The sequence below is a fragment of the Bos mutus genome, chromosome 6, assembly GCF_027580195.1.
Source record: "Bos mutus isolate GX-2022 chromosome 6, NWIPB_WYAK_1.1, whole genome shotgun sequence".
Lineage (NCBI taxonomy): Eukaryota > Metazoa > Chordata > Mammalia > Artiodactyla > Bovidae > Bos > Bos mutus.
Genome location: NC_091622.1, coordinates 24,493,281 through 24,519,009, shown reverse-complemented (window position 1 = coordinate 24,519,009; position 25,729 = coordinate 24,493,281). Strand labels below are relative to the sequence as shown.

At 40.9% G+C, this 25,729-nt stretch overlaps 1 long non-coding RNA gene across 4 annotated transcripts in view; it reads left to right on the top strand.

Moving 5' to 3' along the window:
- Nucleotides 1–25,729, top strand: part of LOC138988215 (uncharacterized) — a 54,281-nt gene that overhangs the window by 12,907 nt on the left and 15,645 nt on the right. For all 4 annotated transcript variants that reach the window (XR_011464473.1, XR_011464474.1, XR_011464472.1 and 1 more), the window contains exon 2: nt 11,218–11,479. This is a non-coding gene — a long non-coding RNA (uncharacterized lncRNA). The remainder of the gene's footprint in view (nt 1–11,217; nt 11,480–25,729) is intronic.

The following is a 25,729-nucleotide window of genomic DNA, read 5'->3' as shown; positions in this document are numbered from 1 at the left end:
GGCATACTTGTCTTGTTCTCACTCTTGGGGAAGCAGGCAGTTCCCACTGTGAACTGTGATGTTAGCTGGAGACATTTTGGAGATTCTCTGCATCACACTGAGGAAACTCTCTATTAATCCTTGTTTGCTAAAAGGATTTTTATTAGGAATGGATGTTAAATTTTGTTACATACATTCTTCTAAATCTTTTGTGATGATTATGTGATCTTCTGCTTTAATCTGTTGATATGGTGAATTACATCTATTGATTTCAGAATGTTGAACCAGCCTTACCTTTTCTCATGATGTATTATTGCTTTCATATTCTTGGGTTCAATTTGCTAGTATTTTGCTAAGCTATGACAAACATAGACAGTGTATTAAAAGCAGAGACATTATTTTGCTGACAAAGTTTCATCTACTCAAAGCTATGGTTTTTCTAGTAGTCATGTGTGGATATGAGAGTTGGCCAACAAAGAAGGCTGAGTGCCAAAGAACTGATGGTTTTGAACTGTGGTACTGGAGAAGACCTTTGAGAGTGCCTTGGAGAGCAAGGAGTTCAAACCAGTCTATCCTAAAGGAAATCAACCCTGAATATTCTTTGGAAGGACTGATGCTGAAGCTGAAGCTCCAATACTTTGGCCACCTGATGTGAAGAGCCAATTTATTGGAAAAGACCCTGATGCTGGGGAAGATTGAGGGCAAAAGGAGAAGTGGGTGGCAGGAGGATGAGATGGTTTGACAGCATCACTGATTCAATGGACATGAGTTTGAGCAAGCTCTGGGAGATGGTGCAGGACAGGGAAGCCTGGCATGCTGCAGTCCGTGGGGTAGCAAAGAGTTGGACACGAATGAGCAACTGAACAACAACATTTTGTTAACAGATTTTGCTTCTATTTCATAAGGGATGTTTTCTGGAGTTTTCTTTCTTATACTGTCTTTGTCTGATTTGGGTACCAGGGAAATATTAGTCTTATTAAATAATTCATGTAGTACTTTCTCCTCTTGTATTTTCTGAGAAAGTTTGTGTAGAATTGATGTTAATTCTTTCTTAGTTTTACTTTAAATACCGCATCCTTGGAGAAGACTTTCCTAACACTTGAATCTAAATTAGGTCCCCTCAGTTATTAACTCTGCTGGTATCCTTTTTATTTATAGATTTTACCATAAGTATAATTTACATTTTTTGGAGGTTTATTTCTTTAATGCCAGCATTCTCTTCTAAGAGGCCAAGTCCATGTCTGTGCTGTTATATGCCCATTGCTTAGCACAATGTCTAACACCTTATCGATGTTTAATAAATATTGGCTGAATAAATACATGGATCCCTAGGATTTAATGATTGTCATTATTCATTATTCATCATGCAATTGTGAGCATTTTACCTATAATCGCTGCTGCTGCTGCTAAGTCACTTCAGTCGTGTCCAACTCTGTGTGACCCCAGAGACTGCAGCCCACCAGGCTCCCCCGTCCCTGGGATTCTCCAGGCAAGAACACTGGAGTGGGCTGCCATTTCCTTCTCCAGTGCATGAAAGTGAAAAGTGAAAGTGAAGTCGCTCAGTCGTGTCTGACCCTCAACGACCCCATAGACTGCAGCCTACTAGGCTCCTCCATCCATGGGATTTTCCAGGCAAGAGTACTGGAGTGGGGTGCCATTGCCTTCTCCGTACCAATAATTACTTACTAGATATTTGTGCAAATTTCTTACCATGAACAGGAAAACATTTCAGACACATTTAATAGGTATTGAAAAAACATTATTTTGTAACAGAATTAAATAATTGCAAACATAATAACTTTCACTGTGGAGTTAGCATTTCCATACATAACCTTATAATGTAAATTGAACAACCTAAAATTCTGAGGAAAACTAGAACTTATGTTTAGCCTTAGCATGAAACAAAGATTTTAGTAAAAATAAAATGATGTTTTACTTAGCTTTTACAGATTAAATATAATAGATTTAAATAAAGAATTCAATGTTATATATTTTCCTTTTTTAAAAAGTAAAATCAGCTAAATATACTTTGGTGAAGCAAATAGCAAGTTAGAGCAGTAAGCAACGTACAGACCATATGGTCCAGACACTAGGCTATAGAAGCAGCCTTCTGTGTTGAGGTTTACAAAGGAAAAAGTTCAAGGAAGGATTTGCAATTTTCATGGCTTCCATTTTAAATAATTTTTAACTTGTTCTCATTGAGCAACTGCCATCATTCTGTTTCTTTCAGTAGCAACAGAAGTTTTGGGGAGTGGAAGAGAAGTGATGCCTATGAGTAGGCAATTAAACATGTAGAAGAAATCATAACCATGTTTGAAATAAAATTAAAACACAATTAAAATTCAAGCAAATGTGAGTTTCTCTTGCCAGTCAACTTTCATTCATTACTTCTTTCATTCTTTTGACAAATTATTTTGAGGGCCTGGTTTGTGCAAATGGGCTTCCCAGGTGGCGCTAGCAGTAAGGAATCCACCTGCCAATGCAGGAGATGTAAGAGATATGGGTTCAATCTCTGGACTGGGAAGAACCACTTGAGAAGGGAATGGCAACCCACTCCAGTATTCTTGCCTGGAGAATCCCATGGACAGAGGAGCCTGGTGGGCTATACAGTCCATGGGGTTGCAAACAGTTGAACATGACTGAAGCAACTGAGGTCACATGTACTAAGCATTGGTGAGGGGTGGGAGTAATATGGGCAACAGTATAGATATGGAATTTGCCTCCATGGAGCTAACAGTTTAGTAGGAGAAAGCAGTACATAGAAACCAGCAGCAGGGGATATGAAGTCCTTTGATAATGGACATAGTATAAACAAGAAGAATATTGACCTAGTCAAGATTGTGGTTATTTGATTTCCTGTTTAAAATGCTGTTTGAAAGATGTGCAGAAACTGAATATGCCAAAAGGGGTGAGGAGTGGAATAAATGTTATAGGCAGAGAAATTAATACTATTGACAGCCAATATTCAGTGGGCACTTCCCAAGTGTTCCACATGAACAATTTCTTGTAATCTTTATAACGACCCTATGAATTGAGTGGTGTCATTCCTAATTTAGGGCTGAGGATGAGGAATGAGGAACACAGAGATTTAGAAACTTGCCTTAGGTTACACAGGCAGTATGTGGTAGAGCTGGGATTTGAACAGTGTTACTCTGTGTGTGACTGTTTGTAGGGAAGATAGGGAATAGTGGAGTTTGTAATGATGATGGAGGGAGGTTGCAGGTGGGGGGAAGTGGGAGAATAAGTGGTGTCAGGAATGAGATTGGGAAGGGTGGAGATACAGCTCAAGTTATGAGGAAGCCATGTGAAGGAGCAAATTGAATATCACTTAAATGTGACCCATATTCTCTCACAATTTAAATTCCTACCTTGAGCTCTTTCATCTTACTTGGTGTAGTAAAGAATATGGTCTTAACTCAATTGACATGACTTAAACATGACAAAGACTATATTCTAGTGGAAAAGTATTTTGCTTGAAGAGAGTTTTTCTACCCCTGAGCCAAATAATCAGGGAAAGCTTCCTTTTGTGAATTTACAGCTTCCTGACAAACTATCCATTGTGTATAGTTTTGTTTTGTTGTTTTTTTTTTTACTGAAATATATTCATTTTCTTTTTGTCTTTTGGTCAGAATAATTTATTAAGAATTATTACTTTATATGCTACCGTGACACAGAGAAGTATCCTATTTTATAGTAAGGATATATCACAAATGATTTATTATGAAATATAAAGTATTACATTTTATGAACGTTTTAATTTAAAAAAGTTAACTCAAATTCAAAATTTTTCTTGCATATAGCCATTACATTACAATTCTTCTTTATGAGTGGGAGCAGAAAGGGTTATTTTTAGCATGCATTCATTGTGTAAGGAGGGGTTTTGTGCATGTAAATGACATCTGTTGAGTATATCAATGTGGATAATCAACTGGCATAAAGTGTGTTCTTGAGAGGTTTTCCTTTAATTCAGGAGATTATGTTCTTAACCCTAGCAAAGGAGCCGGGAAAGGCAGCAGAGTTCTTCACCATCAGTGTATGACCTCTGTGGGCGAAACAGAGCAAGCACATGTCTCTTCAATGGTGGGTCAGTTGTGAACTCTTTGAAAACGTTAGAAAGGCATTGTAGACAAAGACTTAGAACTCCTTATTAGGAGAGTCTTGCTCAGAATTGATTTCTACATCCACATATTTTCAGAACATTGGACTCATAGCTCAACATTTTTCTGAGTGGAATTGGGAATGTTTATTGACCAGCAGAGTGGTATAAGCTCCAGTCCTTCTCCAGAGGCAGATCAGAGATTTTATGGCTCTTCAGGATTATTGGATTGATGTGATTCTACTTCCTTTCATTAGTAACATTTTAGGTTATGCATTGCTTATAAAATGTGTCTCACAAGATGACTGTGTATATCTACCTTTTAAAAAATAAATGTATTTCAGATGGAGGTTTTTCATGGGATGAAAACTTCTTTAGACTACTTCAAAGAATTATTGCAGTAGGCCCCTCTGGAAGGAAAAGGAATTCTTGTCTTTGTGTTGGCTTGAATCCTTGCTCTGGTGTCCTGACCTCTGTACTAGGAATGCAATAAATTCTAATTTTTGGTTTGCTGATTCAGAGTTAAGAAAAAAAGTCTCCTACAGTCCCATTTTATGGTCAACCCTCTTAAATCTGGAAAAAAGGAGAAATTGTACTTTATGGAGTTGTATAAAGTGGCTTCACTTTGGACAAGGAGAAAAAGAAGAGAGCCTCCTTTTATGCATTAGACTTTCATTGAGTTCCAGGGCTGGTCAAAGGGCCACAAAGGTCAAGGAACCAGGATACCAGTTGAGCTGACACACGCATTCCCTCATACACCACTGTTGCCACTTAAAAGTGTTAAAAGCAAAGAGCAAAAAAAATAAAAAAGAAAAGTCAATGATTGACAGTCTGACAGGACAAGTTGACTCAGCAATGAAGTCACCATTTTCCTAATTTCTGGAAGAAATCCAGTGCTTGATAATTAGAGTTTTTCTAGAAATTAAATTGGTAAAAGGAGATAGTCCCCTTGGACTTTGGCTCTTTTAGCTGGGGAGCTTTGGTCTGGCGCGGTACGATTGGTCTCCTCACACATACCTTGAAGTCGTGAGAAGTGGACGAGATGGCCAATACTCTTATCTGGTACTTGTTCATTTGGGGATAAAGAGACCTGCCCAATCATCTCTTGGCATATGGCAACATTCTTAAACAAATACTTTGTACCTGGACAAGGAGCTGTGCTGTGTTCAGTCTTGAGACACGATGGACTGTAACACACCAGGCTTCTCTGTCCACGGGATTTTCCAGGTAAGAATACTGGAGTGGGTTGCCATTTCCTTCTCCACTGGTCAAGAAGAGCTCTTGGTAAAACTACGAAGCAGGGAATTTTACTTTCAGTGACCAGCCTCCCTTCCTCACCATCCAACCTGACCATTTTTACTCACTTCCATCCAGCTCCTGCAGCACAGCTGGATTTTCCCAGATACTTAGCTGAAAGCCCTGGCTTATTCATTATAGGTCAATTTTGCCCTCCCCTGCCATGCCTCATACTCCAGACTTTTCCCCTGTCCCTTAATCCCCCTACAAAAACTACCTGGCTCAGTTCCAATCACTAAGTGCTCTTATTTTTAGGCAATAATGGATGGCCACCACCCATGGGATATTCTGTAATTCCTTTTAATGCATTAGATTGCTTATATTTTTCTCTCTCTTGGATAATATAATTCTCAGTCTAGTTAGAAAGGTAAACAATTAGAACAGTTCAAAAAATGAGAGGGAAGGGCCTTTACAGGCCATTTATTCCACATTCTTTCAAGAACTGCCTATTCCACAAATACCTAGAATTCATTTTATGGGTATGTTGATGTTCCTTGTTCTTGAAGAGAGTTCTGAGCAACTAAGGCAGTTTGGGTGTTTTCAAAATAAAGAGCAAAGGGAAAAAAAAATGTTGTATTACCTTTACATATTTTCCAGATAAGTCTTCAGGACTAAAAGAACCCCAGAAACTACACAAATTTTGTCTATTCACTTCAGTAGTGTTTAAGACATAATCTGGGGTCTTCCCAGGTGGCTCCAATGCAGAAGACACAAGAGACGTGGGTTTGATCCTTGGGTTGGGAAGATCCCTAGAGGAGGGCATGGCAACCCACTCCAGTATTCTTGCCTGGAGAATCCCAGGGACAGAGGAGACTGGTGGGCTACAGTCCATAGGGTTGCAAAGAGTCAGACACAGCTGAAGTGACTAAGCATGTACATGTACAAGACATAATCTAGTCTAATTGTCTGACTTAAAAAGCTGGGAAACAGAGATAAAGAGAAGGGAAGTATACATAAGGTCACAGAGATTGATTACTGACAGAATGGGAACCAGAACCCAACTTTTAATATAATTGATATGACATATTTTATTTCAATAAAGATGAGTAATAGCTTTAAATATTTATTATAAACATTGGGGCTTTAGATGTCCTATTATAAAGATAATTTTTTAAACATCATTCTCTCCCATTCTTCCTCATAAGCTCCATTTCTAATTTTCTTTTAAATCTATCACAAATTCACCTTCCAGGAATAAAATGCATGAGATTATCTTACTCCAATCTTATTGTACTTGACATTAAGTTCACTTCAGTTTAGATGCTCAGTCGTGTCCAACTCTTTGCAACCCCATGGACTGCAGCACACCAGGCCTCCCTGTCCATCACCAACACCCAGAGTTTACTCAAACTCACGTCCATTGAGTCGGTAATGCCATCCAACCATCTTATCCTCTGTCTTCCCCTTCTCCTTCCAGCTTCAATCTTTCCCAGCATGAGGGATTTTTCCAATGAGTCAGTTCTTCATATCAGGTGACCAAAGTATTGGATTTTTAGCTTCAACATCAGTCCTTCCAATGAATATTCAGGACTGATTTCCTTTAGGATGGACTGGTTGGAAATCCTTGAAGTCCAAGGGTCTCAAGAGTCTTCTACAACACCACAGTTCAAAAGCATAAATTCTTCAACCCTCAGCTTTCTTTATAGTCCAACTCTCAAATCCATACATGACTATTGGAAAAACCATAGCCTTGACTAGATGGACCTTTGTTGGCAAAGTAATGTCTCTGCTTTTTAATATGCTATCTAGGTTGGTCATAACTTTCCTTCCAAGGAGTAAGCATCTTTTAATTTCACGGCTGCAGTCACCATCTGCAGTGATTTTGGAGCCCCCCAAAATAAAGTCTGACACTGTTTCCCCATCTATTTGCCACGAAGTGATGGGACTGGATGCCATGTTCTTAGTTTTGTGAATGTTGAGCTTTAAGCTAACGTTTTCACTCTCCTCTTTCACTTTCATCAAGAGGCTCTTTAGTTCTTCTTCGGTTTCTGCCATAAAGGTGGTGTCATTTGCATATCTGAGATTATTGACATTTATCCCGGCAATCCTGATTCCAGCTTGTGCTTCATCCAGCCTGGCATTTGCTGGATGTACTCTGCATATAAGTTAAATAAGCAGGGTGACAATATACAGCCTTGACGTACTCCTTTTCCTATTTGGAACCAGTCTGTTGTTCCATGTCCAGTTCTAACTGTTGCTTCCTGACCTGCATACAGGTTTCTCAAGAGGCAGCTCAGGTGGTCTGGTATTCCCATCTCTTTCAGAATTTTCCACAGTCAAAGGCTTTGGCATAGTCAATAAAGCAGAAGTAGATGTTTTTCTGGAACTCTCTTGCTTTTTTGATGATCCAGCGGATGTTGGCCATTTGATCTCTGGTTCCTCTGCCTTTTCTAAAACCAGCTTGAACATCTGGAAGTTCATGGTTCACATATTGCTGAAGCCTGGCTTGGAGAATTTTGAGCATTACTTTACTAGCATGTGAAAGTGAAAGTGAAGTTGCTCAGTCATGTCCGATTCTTTGCGACCCCATGGACTGTAGCCTGCCAGGCTCCTCCGTCCATGGAATTTTCCAGGCAAGAGTACTGGAGTGGGGTGCCATTTCTTTCTCCAGGGGTTCTTCCCAACCCAGGGATCAAACCCAGGTCTCCCACATTGCAGGCAGCTGCTTTACCATCTGAGCCACCAGGGAAGCCGCTAGCACGTGAGATGAGTGCAATTGTGCGGTAATTTGAGCATTCTTTGGCATTGCCTTTTTTTGGGATTGGAATGAAAACTGACCTTTTCCAGTCTTGTGGCCACTGCTGTGTTTTCCAAATTTGCTGGCATATTGAGTGCAGTACTTTCAGAGCATCATCTTTTAGGATTTGAAATAGCTCAACTGGAATTGCATCACATCCACTAGCTTTGTTTGTAGTGATGCTTCCTAAGGCCCACTTGACTTCACATTCCAGGATATCTGGTTCTAGGTGAGTGAGTGATCACACCATCCTGATTATCTGGGTCATGAAGATCTTTTTTGTACAGTTCTGGGTATTCTTGACACCTCTTCCTAATACCTTCTGCTTCTGTTAGGTCCATACCATTTCTGTCCTTTATCTAGCCCATCTTTGCATGAAATGTTCCCCTGGTATCTTTAATTTTTTTGAAGAGATCTCTAGTCTTTCCCATTCTATTATTTTCCTCTGTTGCTTTGCACTGATCACTGAGGAAGGCTTTCTTATCTCTCCTTGCTCTTCTTCAGAACTCTGCATTCAAATGGGTATATCTTTCCTTTACTCCTTTGCTTTTTGCTTCCCTTCTTTTCACAGCTATTTGTAAGGCCTCCTCAGACAGCCATTTTGCTTTTTTGCATTTCTTTTCCGTGGGGATGGTCTTGCTCCCTGTCTCCTGTACAATGTCATGAACCTCCATCCATAGTTCACCAGGCACTCTGTCTATCAGATCTAGTCTCTTAAATCTATTTCTCACTTCCACTGTATAATCATAGGGATTTGATTTAGGTCATACCTGAATGGTCTAGAGGTTTCAACTTTCTTCAGTTTAAGTCTGAATTTGGCAATAAGGAGTTCATGATCTGAGCCACAGTCAGCTCCTGGTCTTGTTTTTGCTTGACTGTATAGAGCTTCTCCATCTTTGGCTGCAAAGAATATAATCAGTCTGATTTCGGTGTAGGCCATCTGGTGATGTCCATGTGTAGAGTCTTCTCTTGTGTTTTTGGAAGAGGGTGTTTGCTATGACCAGTGCATTCTCTTGGCAAAATTCTATTAGCCTTTGCCCTGCTTCATTCCGTACTCCAAGGCCAAATTTGCCTGTTACTCCAGGTGTTCCTTGACTTTCTACTTCTGCTATCCAGTCCCCTATAATGAAAAGGACATCTTTTTTGGGTGTTAGTTGTAGAAGGTCTTGTAGGTCTTCATAGAACTGTTCAGCTTCAGCTTCTTACATTGCATCAGCTTTTAGGAAAATGTTTTCGGTATGTTTAACTATATAGTCCATTCATTTATTTAAAAAGAGAGCTACTGTGTCTAGTTTGTTTGTCTGATTTCCCCCCAAAATAATTATTCTCTTTTCACTTCACAGCACCCAGAGGATGCTCTGCAGTGCTTTTGATGTCTCTCCTTTTCCCATCCTGTTCCCTCGGCCTTCCTTCTTCTGGGCCACTGTAGTTTGAAAGCAGATGCTGTAGTGGAGATTAAGCCAAACATTCTCAGGGCAGATTGCAATTGAAAGCACCTTCAGCTGGTCTTTTGGAGGATGTGGCCTAAGGGAGACTTGTATCTTTTTAGTTGTATCACTTTCAAAGCTAAAAATCTGTAAGTAAATAGGCTGGAGGTATGGAAAGCTGGTTGTACGGGAGGAAAAAATGTACAAGGTTTTTAAAGGTTTGGAGGAAACAGTATCTAATTTAGATCAACCTTCTGTCTCTGCTTTTTATGTCCTTGCTGTGAATTCAGGAAAATGAGCTCCCAGTTTAATTGTACTGTGGGTGTGTGCTGTGTAGCCGTGTGTTTAGAGATCTCATAAATTTTTGCACTTTAAATGATCCCTATAATGCCCTGAAAGAATCAAGGCTTCCTGGAAAATCTCAAACTTGCTCCTGGGGAGTTAATTTGTCCCAGTGCAATCTGATTCACCATGATATTTATAGTGGATGTTTTGATTCTGTGCTGGTGCCTTGGGCTCACAGTGCATTTTTTCTAGACAGTGTTGTCATGAAATGTGACTTGCAAAACTATTTAAAGGCTAAAGCAGCCTTTTAAAAAACATTCTTTTAGGCACAAATCAAGACTGAAGGCTAAACTATTTCTAAATACCTCTCTCTACCCCTCCTGGCTTCTGCTGGACTCTGATGTGGATTTTGATGCTTAAGAACTAATTGGAAAAAACATCAGAACTAATGGAATAAAGAATCTTACTCCCATATCACTAGTTCAGTTCAGTTCAGTTCAGTCGCTCAGTCGTGGCCCACTCTTTGTGATCCCATGAATTGTAGCACGCCAGGCCTCCCTGCCCATCACCAACTCCTGGAGTTCACCCAAACTCATGTGCATCGAGTCGGTGATGCCATAAAGCCATCTCATCCTTTGTTGTTCCCTCTCCTCCTGCCCCCACTCCCTCCCAGCATTAGGGTCTTTTCCAATGAGTCAACTCTTTGCATGAAGTGGCCAAAGTATTGGAGTTTCAGCTTTAGCATCAGTCCTTCCAAAGAACACCCAGGACTGATCTCTTTTAGAACAGACTGGTTGGATCTCCTTGCAGTCCAAGGGACTCTCAAGAGTCTTCTTCAACACCACAGTTCAAAATCATCAGTTCTTTGGCACTCAGCTTTCTTCCCAGTCCAACTTTCACATCCATACATGACCACTGGAAAAACCATTGCCTTGACTAGACGGACCTTTGTTGACAAAGTAATGTCTCTACTTTTGAATATGCTGTCTAGGTTGGTTATAACTTTCCTTCCAAGGAGTAAGTGTCTTTTAATTTCATGGCTGCAGTCACCATCTGCAGTGATTTTGGAGCCCAAAAAACTGGGGGAGGGTATAAATTTTAGCCTCTATCTTAGTTACCAGAAGTGAAAGTCAGTCTGAGTTAAATCTATTACTGAAAAGATTGTAGTTTTTGTGTGCTCATCATTGTGGAACATCTTTACTCCCACTTCTGAGATAAACAGGGTGTGAGAATAGTTGTGTAGCAAAGAAGGTTCTCTCTTCCTCCTCGTCCCTTCTCTTTCCTCTGGTGGAGGTATAGTAGTGATTTTTCTAACAGTGCTCAGAAATTATGTTCTGAAAGGTGATTGCTATTAGCGAGGTTAATTTGCTTCCTTTCTGTATGTTTGCTTTTTGTAGATGCTTGGTTATGAAGAATGATGATGTAAACTTCTGCAATGGCCAGGAAGGATCACCAGGTTTTCAGGAAAAATCCAGGAATGGTGGCCAGTCTGAATTTGAAAAGTCTCCAGGATGGAGCTGGGGCCTTGAGGAGAGACCAGAGGGGTTGAAAATGCTGATGTGGAAGATGGAGGCAAGAGAGAAAAGGAAGAGAGACCAGAGAGAAAAAGACTGTAAGACTCATCCCAGACAGACTCTCAACCAGTGCTTTACAGCAGGGGTAAGTTGCTCCACTTTCATCTGGCAAGCATTTGGCCTTTTCTAGAGTCATATTTGGCTACTTGCAACTTGGTGTCTAGTGAGTAAGGCCAGGTGCTAACTACTCTGTGATGTATGGGACAGCTCCCCAATAGAGACTCAGCCAGCCCCAGATGTCAACAGTGCTGAAAAACCTGCTCGAAACCATCTGAGGAGGGACTCAGCAGGAAAGAGTAATGTTTTGAGCACCCTCTGCACACTCACACAAAACCAGCCAATGGCACATTGTCTTCTTCCTGCTAACTATACTTTTGACTCTCCTAGACATTGCAGGTCACCTGGTAAAGAATCTGCCTGCAATGCAGGAGACCCAAGTCCAATACCTGGGTCAGGAAGATCCCCTGGAGGAGGGCATGGCAACCCACTCCAGTATTCTTGCCTGGAGAATTCCATGGACAGAGGAGTCTGGCTTGCTAGAGTCCATGGGGTTGCAAAGAGTTGGACACAACTGAGTGACTAACACTTCCACTTTTCAGACATTGTGGGCATAGCTAAATTTTTAGCATTTGGTTTTTCTCCCCACATTATTTACCTGAGACTATCTGTAATCACACACACACACACACACACACACACACACACAGAGTCTCATATATATTCCCTTTTCCTTGGCATATTAAATCTCTTCAATCTTCCTATATCTTCAGCACTTCCACCCCTGGCCCTTTGCCTATCTTATCAGCAAAGAAATACTTGTTAGGAGGTAGTCTGTTATTCACTTTTTTATCCATTTCTCCAATGAATTTATTGAGGGCCTGCTGTGTGCAAAGCATTGTTAGATACTCTTTGGATCCATCAGTGAACAAAACAAAGACTGCTTGTGGAGATTACATTCTAGTGAGGAAGATAGACAATAAACAATCAATATGTAATAGATGAAAGAGATAATATTTTTAAGAGTGTTAAGCACTTTGTTAAAAAAAAAAAAAGAGGAAGAAGGTAAAGGAGGCAAGGAGGAAATGGTCATATATGTTCTTATTTTCCTCCAAATGCTAACCTTTGGTAAAAGGAGCTCCAAATACAGTGATGAGTCCAATAATCCTGAGTCCACCCAAGCAATTCTCTTCCAAGAAAGGCTGAATCCCAGGAGCATGTTTGTAAAAGTTTTGCCAGTTCAATTTATGAAATGGTTCACTGGTCTTAAGCTTAAAATGTAGGTCATCTGGAAGCCCAGGCATTGGATTATGGTTCAATAATTTCTTGAGGCCCCTCTGATGTTACTGATAGTGAGTGAAGGCGGTTCTCCAGAAAAAGATGGGTTTTTGGCCAGCACAGTATCTCTTGCTATGAAGCCATAAATAGCGCACTTTGTAACTTTTAAGCCATTTATTTTTTGTTCTGTCAATTAGCTCAGAGAGATTTTCAAATAACCTAGGCTATAAGGCTATAAGTATTTGCACTGTGTACAAAGATGTGGAAGTCAGAGTCCTGAAGCTTAAAGAGTTCACACCCAGAAGAGGTGGACATGGGTCATACATCTCCCTAGTGTGTAGTTACGTGTGATCAAGACAAAAATCGAGCTTCCCTGGTGGCTCAGGTGGTACAGCGTCTGCCTGCGATACAGGAGACCTGGGTTCAATCCCTGGGTTGGGAAGATCTCCTGGAGAAGGAAATGGCAACCCACTCCAGTATTCCTGCCTGGAGAATCCCAGGGACGGAGGAGCCTGGTAGGCTATAGTCCATGAGGTCGCCAAGAGTTGGACACGACTGAGAGACTTCACTTCAAGACAAAAATCAAATGTCATAAAAATACAGAGGACCAAGAAAAAAAACCACAACCAAAGATGCTGAGGGGACTCCCTGGAAAAGATGGCCTTTGAATAAGTCTTACTTATTGAATATGGTTGAAACAAGCAGAAAGGGGAGATGGGACAGGGAGCATTCCCAGCCTAGAAAGAGTAAGAGCTAAGCAGTAGGGACGGAAAGCTGACAAAAAGTGTTTGGGAAGCTGCAGGTTAAATGTGCATTCTGTGAGCACAAGCAGCTTTTTGCAAAAGGATCGCTTAAAGCTCTTAAAAGCCAGATGTGTTCAGATCATACATCTGAACAACTAAGTTCTCTCACCCTCTTAGTTCTGAAGTGTAGGGCAGCCAGTTGGGAAGGTTATGGCACTGCTTTGGAAGGCTAGGTTTTCTTCATAATATTTTTTTAATTTGTGCTTAAGTTTTCCACTTGAAAACCTTTGTCCGGTTGAAAGACTTCACCAGCGTGAAACCTCCATTCAAGGCACTCAGGCTTCTGGCCAGTAAAGCTACATTTCAGTGAACCTTCCCTGTTGAAAAACTTTCTGCTCAAATTTTCTCCTCCCATTCCTTCTGGATATCATGCATTACCAATATCATCACTTTTCTGTTCTACAGCTGTGCCAGTTTTTTCAGTGTTGAGCTTTATAATAACTGTTAAAGATGAAATTATATATTAACTCAAAAGACTGATAACCATGGTGCAATAAAGCAATTACATTTAAAAACCTAACGTTGGCAATGTAGCTTCAAGACAATGTACACGGAGTAAAATATATTCCCCAGATCCAAATGAAATTCATTATGCTGCCTGCCCCATAGCTGTAAAAAGCCTTTTGGGAACTCATGCATATACAATAGGCAGCATCTTCAGAAGTTGATTTATTTAATCAGAGTGACTACTTATTGAGCATTAATTAAAGAATTCAGGTACTTTACTTGCCCACTCCCTCCCCTCCAGCACTCACTTTTTTTTTTTTTTTTTTAGCATTGCAACCTTATTTAATTCTGGCAGCAACTGTGTGAGGTAGGGATTATAATTCTGACCATGTTACAGATGGAGAAACTGAGGCTCAGACAGGTTAAGTAACCTGTCTATGGCCCTAGTGATGGAATGGATACAGGCTCTTTGAAGACCCATTTCTTGGAAAAGACACTTTGCAAGAATATTACCTTCTTGCTCACCCTGTGGGAAGTTGAAACAATGCTAGCAAAGACTCATTCTTACATCCCAATTTAGGAGTGGGATGCTCTGACTTGCTTCTTTCTTTTAAATGAAAAGATTTGCTTTTCATGTTGGTTGATTTTTCAGAGTACCCAGGATTACATTTAGGTTGTCCTTGAAGGGTGGTGGGTGAGAAAAGAATTTTAAGGGTTTTGATTTAAGGAGGAGGAAAAAGTAGCAGAATTAGGTATTCTGACATCTAGATCTTACTAGTGCTTACTCCATACTTTTTAAAATAGCGCTTGCCATATTGTATTTTAATTTTTCTATTTATATCTGGTCTCCTTCCCCTCACATTTAGGTAGTGAGTTTCTTAAGGATAGATACTGTGAAAGTGCTGCACTCAATATGCCAGCAAATTTGGAAAACTCAGCAGTGGCCACAGGACTGGAAAAGGTCAGTTTTCATTCCAATCCCAAAGAAAGGCAATGCCAAAGAATGTTCAAACTACCGCACAATTGCACTCATCTCATACTCTAGCAAAGTAATGCTCAAAATTCTGCAAGCAGGGTTCAACAGTATGTGAACCGTGATCTTCCAGATGTTCAAGCTGGGTTTAGAAAAGGCAGAGGAACCAGAAGTCAAATTGTAAACATCCGATGGATCATTGATAAAGCAAGAGAGTTCCAGAAAAACATCTACTTCTGCTTTGTTGACTTCACTAAAGCCTTTGACTGTGTGTATCACAACAAATAGTGGAAAATTCTTCAAGAGATTAGAATACCAGACCACCTGACCTGCCTCCTGAGAAATCTGTATGCAGGTCAGGAAGCAACAGTTACAACTGGACATGGAACAACAGACTGGTTCCAAATAGGAAAAGGAGTACGTCAAGGCTGTATATTGTCACCCTGCTTATATGCAGAGTACATCATGAGAAATGCTGGGCTGGATGAAGCACAAGCTGGAATGAAGATTGCCTGGAGAAATATCAATAGCCTCAGATATGCAGATGACACCACCCTTATGGCAGAAAGCAAAGAACTAAAGAGCCTCTTGATGAAAGTGAAAGAGGAGAGTGAAAAAGTTGGCTTAAAGCTCAACATTCAGAAAACTAAAATCATGGTGCCTGGTCCCATCACTTCATGGCAAATAGATGGGGAAACAGTGAAAACAGTGGCAGACTTTATTTTGGGGGGCTCCAAAATCACTGCCAGAAAAGGCAATGGCGCCCCACTCCAGTACTCTTGCCTGGAAAATCCCATGGACGGAGGGCCTGGTGGGCTGTAGTCCATGGGGTCGCTAAGAGTCGGACACGACTGAGCGACTCCACTTTCACTTTCACTTAAAATCACTGCAGATGGTGACTGCAGCCATGAAATTAAAAGATGCTTGCTCCTTGGAAGAAAAGTTATGACCAATCTAGACAGCATATTCAAAAGCAGAGACATTACTTTGCCAACAATTGTCTGTCTAGTCAAAGCTATGGTTTTTCCAGTGGTCATGTAAGGATGTGAGAGTTGGACTATAAAGAAAGCTGAGCACTGAAGATCTGATGCTTTTAAACTGTGGTGTTGGAGAAGACTCTTGAGAGTCTCTTGGACAGCAAGGAGATCCAACCAGTCATCCTAAAGGAAATCAGTCCTGAATATTCATTGGAAGGACTGATGCTGAAGCTGAAACTCCAATACTCCAATACTTTGGTCACCTGATGTGAAGAACTGACTCATTGGAAAAGACCCTGATGCTGGGAAAGATTGAAGATGGGAGGAGAAGGGAATGACAGAAGATGAGATGGTTGGATGGCATCACTGACTCAATGGACATGAGTTTGAGTAAACTCTGGTATTGGTGATGGACAGGGAGGCCTGGTGTGCTGCAGTCCATAGGGCAGCAAGGAGTCAGACACAACTTAGCGACTGAACTGTACTAAGGATGGAGACTGTGTCTTCCTCAATTTTGTTTCACCAAACTCTATGTGGTCTATACAATGTCTGGGAAGCAGTAAGTGTTCAGTAATCCCGAGTTTTCAGTGACACCTAGGACATGAAAGAAGAAAACCTGGATGGTGCACAGGAGAAGTTCAGACAACATGAAAAGAAGAAGCGAGACTAGAGATGGGAGAGAAACCCAATAATCCAAACACCCCAAGAACTGATGGTTGACCTGATTGGTTGTGTCAATTGAAACAATTGATTATTTTGTCTTTAAAACAGATTTCCAAGCCTTTCCAAATTTGCAATTTTTGGCAGTTGAATTATTAGCAAACTTTGCTGCTGCTGCTGCTGCTGCTAAGTCACTTCAGTTGTGTCCGACTCTGTGTGACCCCATAGACGGAAGCCCACCAGGCTCCGCTGTCCCTGGGATTCTGCAGGCAAGAACACTGGAGTGGGTTGCCATTTCCTTCTCCAATGCATGAAAGTGAAAAGTGAAAGTGAAGTCGCTCAGTCGTGTCCGACTCTTCGCGACCCCATGGTCTGTAGCCCACCAGGCTCCTCTGTCCATGGGATTTTCCAGGCAAGAGTACTGGAGTGGGTGCCATTGCTTTCTGCAAGCAAACTTTACTACCCTCACCTAAAATCACAAGGATTCCTTCTCCTTCTGTTGTTCCATGCTGACCTGTTATTTTAAGTTAGTATGTAGGATTAATGGTTAGAACACTTTTTAATCAGTCATTAGTTTTTCTAAAGGCAGGTGGAGATGTGTTCATTTTCTTAGTCTCTACTTAGATTGTCTGTATAGTAATTTTGTATTTGACTAAGCACCTTTATAGAAAATAAGATAGGTGTTTTCCCTCAGAGTGTAAATTTGCTGAAGTATGATAAGCTGTTACTTCATCTTTTCCCTTAAAAATCTCTTTTTTCCTATTTCTAGTCAAGCATTTATTAAATCATTAGAAGAAAAATTTAGGTCATCTTTTTAATGTGCATTGACCTAGTTACATTTTCTTTCTAAGCAGCTGTTTAAACTAGATTTATTGAGGAAAATGGCTGGCTCAGTCTTGCAGTAAGTCAGATAAGACAGAAAAATGAGGAAGATTTGCAAAGTCCAGGTAAGCTATGTGACCCCTTTCTCCCCTTTGCTGTGTTTGATTCTGCCCCTTTCCCTTAGATACCGAGGTCTTATTGGCTATATATGATTAACTGTTTCATATGGATGGTCCTATCAAGCAGTGTCTTCCTTTGAAAGCCTCTTAATTCATATTAAATGGTGATGATTCTAGAATCATCATGCTGCTTGGATCCTTCCCCAAATTAAAGGACACATTCACAAAGAACGGTTTTGTGAATAATGAGCATAAACAGCAGCCACACACATTGCTCACTGGACAGTTTGAAATTGCATGTCTAATGCCCTCAATTGTTTCTTTGAGAGTTGTGTCTTCAGAAACATGAAATAGGATCGTAGAGTGAGTTCATTCTTAATAAATGAAAATTCTGTATTCCCTTTATTTGACAGAAGATGTTCTTTTGCTTTCACATTAATCACAGACTTCTAGATGATTATGTACGGAATTCTCCAAATTTCTTAGAATAATCCTGTTAGAAGTCTAATGGGTCACAGAATATCTCTGTTCTAGATGGAGTAGTTTTGATTGAATATAAGCAAATGGTCCCCTATTCTAGTGCCAGCCTTACTGCAAAATTATGCCTGAAATATACAGAGATCTTAGGAAAATTTGGCTTTGTTAACTGTCTTCCACTGTTTTTGTTTTTATCTAGCTAATTTGAATTTCAGGGAAAACTCAGCTGAATAAAACATTTCATGTAAATTTTGTTTGATCTGGTTTACATTTTTACTTCTAATGAGGCACCGATTGTTAAATCAGCCAACTGGAACTAATAACACAGCAGAATGGCGATGCTCCCTAACATAGTCAGCCCTCCTTGTTCTAGGGGATTATGCACTCCAATAGCCCACTTTACTGTCTGTTGAACAAACCTATCTCCCTTAGTTATGCAGTCTTTGAACACGGTTCTGATTTTCTGTCAGTGCCTTGGGAGTGTAGAGCGGGGCTTGGAGGAAAGGCTTAAGAATCTCCTGCCTTTCCTCCTTTATGAAGCAAATTTGCTTTCTTCTCTCAGTGGCTGCCCTTTCCTCTGTCATCCTGGTCCTATTTCTGCTCTTTTTTTCAACTCTATGCCATGAATAGACCTGTGGTTTCTCTCTCTCTACATTTTAATCTTACCTCTCCACCCCTGGAAAAGCCACAGTCCTCATGCCTACCTTGGGAAATCATACTCATGAACTTCAAGGCTCAGCTTGAAAGCCATGTTCTGCTTGAACCCTTTCCCAAACACCTCAGTCTCTTTCTCCCTCTGCACTTCTTCAGCATTCTGGTTGGTACTGTATACTGCAGCCATTACTCTCTTCCTGATTACTGGGATCATTTGTGTATATCTTATTTCCCCTCTAGGCTATGAACTCCTGGAAAGTGGAAACTGTGCCCTTATTTCTAGAGAACACAGTTCAATACCTGGTATAAAATAGGAGTCAATGATTTCTGGATTGCATGCGTACAGATAATATCTTAGGGAATATGCTCTCACATTGGCCAATTGCATCCCCTCCATTTTGCATTGCTTTCTTTCACCCCAGATTCCAGAAGTAGCAGGTCTCACACGGAGGGGCAAGTCTTGGGCTCTCTCTCTCTCCTGTGTCTATGTTAACCTGGCCAGAGGCTTGCCAATAAGGGTCCTGTTAAAAGGAAGCCACATCTAGGACATGAGACAAGAAAACACAGTTCATTTTGATCTCCTCAATATGCTGCTTGTTGGTTTCAGTGCCCATCTCATGGAAATGAAATATTTATTTTCCTATTTTCTATTTAATACCTGGATTTAAAAATGGGTTTATATATGAGCAGAACAGAAAAGAAGATGCTCCTTCTATTTTTTTATGACAATTTGACTGCATTAGAGAGAGATTATCCTTTGATTTCACAGAGGAATACATATTTTAATTACTAGACTGTGAAATGTCCCCAAGAAGAATTTTCTTACAATCTCATTAAATATAACTTCTTTAAGTTCTAAACTCTAGTTTGACTAACCAAAGGCAATGTACTCATGTAACTGTAAAAGTTTAAGACATTCAGAAGAGTAGTAAAGAAAAAAAAAAAAAAACTAAACTAAAAATTCAAGCAATTCATCCAAAGCAGCAAGTGATAAATGCGAAAACTACTGCTGCCAAAAATGTAACTGTAAGCATAAATCCAGAGGAAAATGTGCAGGAACGATGCAATGTTTAAGATACCTTTTAATGGTAAAGTCAATATACTATACACAACTGCGTCTGGGGTGATTAATGATGTTGCAGAGAAATTCTCACAGCATCCTTGGGCTTGACTCTGACGAAAACCATTTTCAGTAACTCTTGAAGATGTTTTTCATGCCCAGTTCACTCATGCAGAGGCTAGGACAGAGAGCATTACTGCTAGAAAGAGAACTTCTAGGGCTTGGCAAGTGACTCAAGGCAAACTCAGGATTATAAATCAGGAAGGCACAGTGTGTGTTGGTACATGTGTGAAGCAGAAAACCTTGGTAGAGATTCATTAGCAGAGACCATCCTACCGAGATTTAATGAATAGAGTGTATCCATGAGGGTACTTGCGGGGCGTGGGGCTTCCCTGGTGAAGAATCTGCCTGCAATGCTGGAGACCCAGATTCGATACCTGGGTCAGGAAGATCCTCTGCAGAAGGGAATGGCTACCCAGTCCAGTATTCTTGCCTGGAGGATTTCGTGGACAGAGGAGCCTCGAGGGCTACTGTATATGGGATCACAAAGAGTCGGACATGACTAACACTTTCACTTTCACATGGGGGTGCTTAGAGCAAGTATGTTAGAGAAACAATAAAAAAAGGTCCTGAAAAAGCAACCCCTAGGATATGAGACAAGACAACCTGGATGGTGCAGAGGAGAAGCTCAGGCAACATAAAAGGAAGAAGCGAGACTAGAGAAGAGAGAGAAGCCCAGAAGCCATAGCTAGAGGTTCTTCCTTGCTTCCTTTGGAGGAGAAAAGGAAGTGTGAGAACTTAATTCTGTATCCTCCGTAGATGTTTTTATACATTTATACCTAAGGCAATTCTGCTGTTATTTTTGCAGTGCATAGATTTACTGTTTTTTTTTTCAGCACTTCTTAGGTTGTAACCACAAAATCTCAATATAAAGAACCCACTGTGGGGACGGAACTTGCTGACGATTTGAATTAAGATTTTCATGAGTGGGCAGAACTAGAGGTAGCAGATTCACAAATGTAATTCACCTCACAATTCAAATGTACAGTATAAATGTAATTTGTTTATTATAGTCATAACTAATTGCCTTCCTCCAAAATCCCTATTTACTAATTACCAAGAAAAACATTCAAATGTTCTATGTGGTTTAAAGCTGCATTGGATCTGGGAATTTGAATAGTCCATTTAGAAAGTAGTCTTTCTTGGATAAAAATGCCCGTCAATGACAGAAGCATCCCTCACTCCTTTTATTCTGCTTTGTTTCTAAGGTGCATGGAAGGGCTGTGGCTTCCAGGGTTTTGGAGGTGGGGAAGATTCAGGAACCTCATACTAGATGTTCCTGGTTGCCCCGCTGTCACACACAACTGAAGTTTGTGGCCAGTGTAACTCTCACATGGCTTGGGTTCCTGCAGCCTTGAAGACAAGGCTGGCTTGTTATCAATCACCTAGCTCTCACATCTGATGAGAAGTCACATTTGGCCTTGAATTTGAGGGTCTGCTCTATAGTTCTTTCTATGGAATCCTTTGTGAGGAGTCTGCTGTCAAGCACCTACCATTCCCCTCACCCCAGACTCTTAACAGCTGAATGTGCCCTGTGGTCACCAAGGATGATTTGGAAAAGGAGAATTTTCAGCTCTTCATTCCCACTGTCTACACTTTCCTCACAATTTGAAGTGGCCACACACCCATTAGATGTTGCAACAGGTCATCTCTAACCTGAATCTTCAGAGTGAGTGGGGATAGCCTGTCTTTGACCTCGGTTTGCCTCAGCATTAGAAAGCTCTTCTCCCATCTGGGGCAAATTCCACAGGACTGGACAAGGTCAGTTTTCATTCCAATCCCAAAGAAAGGCAATGCCAAAGAATGTTCAAACTACCACACAATTGAACTCATCTCACACACTAGCAAATTAATGCTCAAAATTCTCCAAGCCAGGCTTCAACAGTACATGAACCATGACCTTCCAGATATTCAAGCTGGTTGTAGAAAAGGCAGAGGAATCAGAAGTCAAATTGCAAACATCTGTTGGAGCATCAAAAAAGCAAGAGAGTTCCAGAAAAACATCTATTTCTGCTTTATTGACTATGCCAAAGCTTTTGACGGTGTGGATCACAATAAACTGTGGAAAATTCTGAAAGAGATGGGAATACCAGACCACCTGACCTGCCTCTTGAGAAACCTGTATGCAGGTCAGGAAGCAACAGTTAGAACTGGACATGGAACAACAGACTGGTTCCAAATAGGAAAAGGAGTACGTCAAGGCTGTATATTGTCACCCCGCTTATTTAACTTCTATGCAGAGTACATCATGAGAAACTCTGGGCTGGATGAAGCACGAGCTGGAATGAAGATTGCCTAGAGAAATATCAATAGCCTCAGATATGCAGATGACACCACCCTTATGGCAGAAAGCAAAGAAGAACTAAAGAGCCTCTTGATGAAAGTGAAAGAGGAGAGTGAGAAAGTTGGCTTAAAGCTCAACATTCAGAAAACAGATCATGGCATCTGATCCCATCACTTCATGGCAAACAGATGGGAAAACAGTGGAAACAGTGGCAGACTTTATTTTTGGGGGCTCCAAAATCACTGCAGATGGTGACTGCAGCTATGAAATTAAAACACACCTACTCCTTGGAAGAAAAGTTATGACAAACCTAGATAACATTAAAAAGTAGAGACATTACTTTGCCAACAAAGGTCCATCTAGTTAAGGCTATCATTTTTCCAGTAGTCATGTATGGATGTGAGAGTTGGACTATAAAGAAAGCTGAGTGCTGAAGAATTGATGTTTTTGAATTGTGATATTGGAGAAGACTCTTGAGAGTCCCTTGGACTGCAAGGAGATCCAACCAGTCATCGTAAAGGAAATCAGTCCTGAATATTCATTGGAAGGACTGATGCTGAAACTCCAATACTCTGGCCACCTGATGTGAAGAACTGACTCATTGGAAAAGACCCTGATGCTGGAAAAGATTGAAGGCAGGAGGAGAAGGGGATGACAGAGGATAAGATTATTGGATGGCATCACCGACTTGATGGACATGAGTTTGAGCAAGCTCCAGGAGTTGGTGATGGACAGGGAGCCCTGGCATGCTGCAGTCCATGGGGTTGTAGAGAGTTGGACACAACTGAGCGACTGAACTGAATTGATAAATGGGCACACCCACGGAGATACCCCTCATCCAAGGTAAGGAGCAATGACTGCGCTTTGCTGGAGCAGCCGTGAAGAGATGCCCCATGCCCAAGGTAAGAGAAACCCAAGTAAGACGATAGGTGTTGCAAGAGGGCATCAGAGGGCAAACACACTGAAACCATACTCACAGAAAACTAGTCAATCTAATCACACTAGGACCACAGCCTTGTCTAACTCAATGAAACTAAGCCATGCCTGTGGGGCAACCCAAGACGGGCAGGGTCATGGTGGAGAGATCTGACAGAATGTGGTCCACTGGAGAAGGGAATGGCAAACCACTTCCGTATTCTTGCCTTGAGAACTCCATGAACAGTATGAAAAGGCAAAATGATAGGATACTGAAAGAGAAACTCCCCAGGTCAGTAGGTGCCCAATATGCTACTGGAGATCAGTGGAGAAATAACTCCAGAAAGAATGAAGGGATGGAGCCAAAGCAAAAACAATACCCAGCTGTGGATGTGACTGTTGATAGAAGCAAGGTCCGATGCTGTAAAGAGCAATATTGCATAGGAACCTGGAATGTCAGGTCCATGAATCAAGGCAAATTGGAAGTGGTCAAAAAAGGGATGGCAATAGTGAATGTCAACATTCTAGGAATCAGCGAACTGAAATGGACTGGAATGGGTGAATTAAACTCAGATGACCATTATATCTACTACTGTGGGCAGGAATCCCTCAGAAGAAATGGAGTGGCCATCATGGTCAACAAAAGAGTCCGAAATGCAGTACTTGGATGCAATCTCAAAAATGACAGAATAATCTCTGTTCGTTTCCAAGGCAAACCATTCAATATCACAGTAATCCAAGTCTATGCCCCAACCAGTAGCGCTGAAGAAACTGAAGTTGAACAGTTCTATGAAGACCTACAAGACCTTTTAGAAATAACACCCGAAAAAGATGTCCTTTTCATTATAGGGGACTGGGATGCAAAAGTAGGAAGTCAAGAAACACCTGGAGTAACAGGCAAATTTGGCCTTGGAATACGGAATGAAGCAGGGCAAAGACTAATAGAGTTTTGCCAAGAAAATGCACTGGTCATAACAAACACCCTCTTCCAACAACACAAGAGAAGACTCTATACATGGACATCACCAGATGGTCAACACCAAAATCACACAGCCAAAGATGGAGAAGCTCTATACAGTCAGCAAAAACGAGACCAGGAGCTGACTGTGGCTCAGACCATGAACTCCTTATTGCCAAATTCAGACTTAAATTGAAGAAAGTAGGGAAAACCACTAGACCATTCAGGTATGACCTAAATCAGATCCCTTATGATTATACAGTGGAAGTGAGAAATAGATTTAAGGGCCTAGATCTGATAGATAGAGTGCCTGATGAACTATGGAATGAGGTTAATGACATTGTACAGGAGACAGGGATCAAGACCATTCCCATAGAAAAGAAATGCAAAAAAGCAAAATGGCTGTCTGGGGAGGCCTTACAAATAGCTGTGAAAAGAAGAGAAGCAAGAAGCAAAGGAGAAAAGGAAAGATATAAACATCTGAATGCAGAGTTCCAAAGAATAGCAAGAAGAGATAAGAAAGCCTTCTTCAGTGATCAATGCAAAGAAATAGAGGAAAACAACAGAATGGGAAAGACTAGGGATCTCTTCAAGAAAATCAGAGATACCAAAGGAACATTTCATGCAAAGATGAGCTTGATAAAGGACAGAAATGGTATGGACCTAACAGAAGCAGAAGATATTAAGAAGATATGGCAAGAATACACCAAAGAACTGTACAAAAAAGATCTTCACGACCCAGATAATCAGGTTGGTGTGATCACTGTCCTAGAGCCAGACATCCTGGAATGTGAAGTCAAGTGGGCCTTAGAAAGCATCACTATGAACAAAGCTAGTGGAGGTGATGGAATTCCAGTTGAACTATTCCAAATCCTGAAAGATGATGCTGTGAAAGTGCTGCACTCAATATGCCAGCAAATTTGGAAGACTCAGCAGTGGCCACAGGACTGGAAAAGGTCAGTTTTCATTCCAATCCCAAAGAAAGGCAATGCCAAACAATACTCAAAGTACCGCACAATTGCAGTCATCTCACATGCTAGTAAAGTAATGCTCAAAATTCTCCAAGCCAGGCTTCAGCAATACGTGAACCGTGAACTTCCTGATGTTCAAGCTGGTTTTAGAAAAGGCAGAGGAACCAGAGATCAAATTGCCAACATCCGCTGGATCATGGAAAAAGCAAGAGAGTTCCAGAAAACATCTATTTCTGCTTTATTGACTATGCCAAAGCCTTTGACTGTGTGGATCACAATAAACTGTGAAAAATTCTTAAAGAGATGGGAATACCAGACCACCTGATCTGCCACTTGAGAAATTTGTATGCAGGTCAGGAAGCAACATTTAGAACTGGACATGAAGCAACAGACTGGTTCCAAATAGGAAAAAGAGTTCGTCAAGGCTGTATATTGTTACCCTGTTTATTTAACTTATATGCAGAGTACATCATGAGAAACGCTGGACTGGAAGAAACACAAATTGGAATCAAGATTGCCGGGAGAAATACCAGTAACCTCAGATATGCAGATGACACCACCCTTATGGCAGAAAGTGAAGAGGAAGTAAAAAGCCTCTTGATGAAAGTGAAAGAGGAGAGTGAAAAAGTTGGCTTAAAGCTCAACATTCGGAAAATGAAGATCATGGCATCCGGTCCCACCACTTCATGGGAAATAGTTGGGGAAACAGTGGAAACAGTGTCAGACTTTATTTTTCTGGGCTCCAAAATCACTGCAGATGGTGACTGCAGCCATGAAACTAAAAGACGCTTACTCCTTGGAAGGACAGTTATGACCAACCTAGATAGCCTGTTGAAAAGCAGAGACATTACTTTGCCAACAAAGGTCTGGCTAGTCAAGG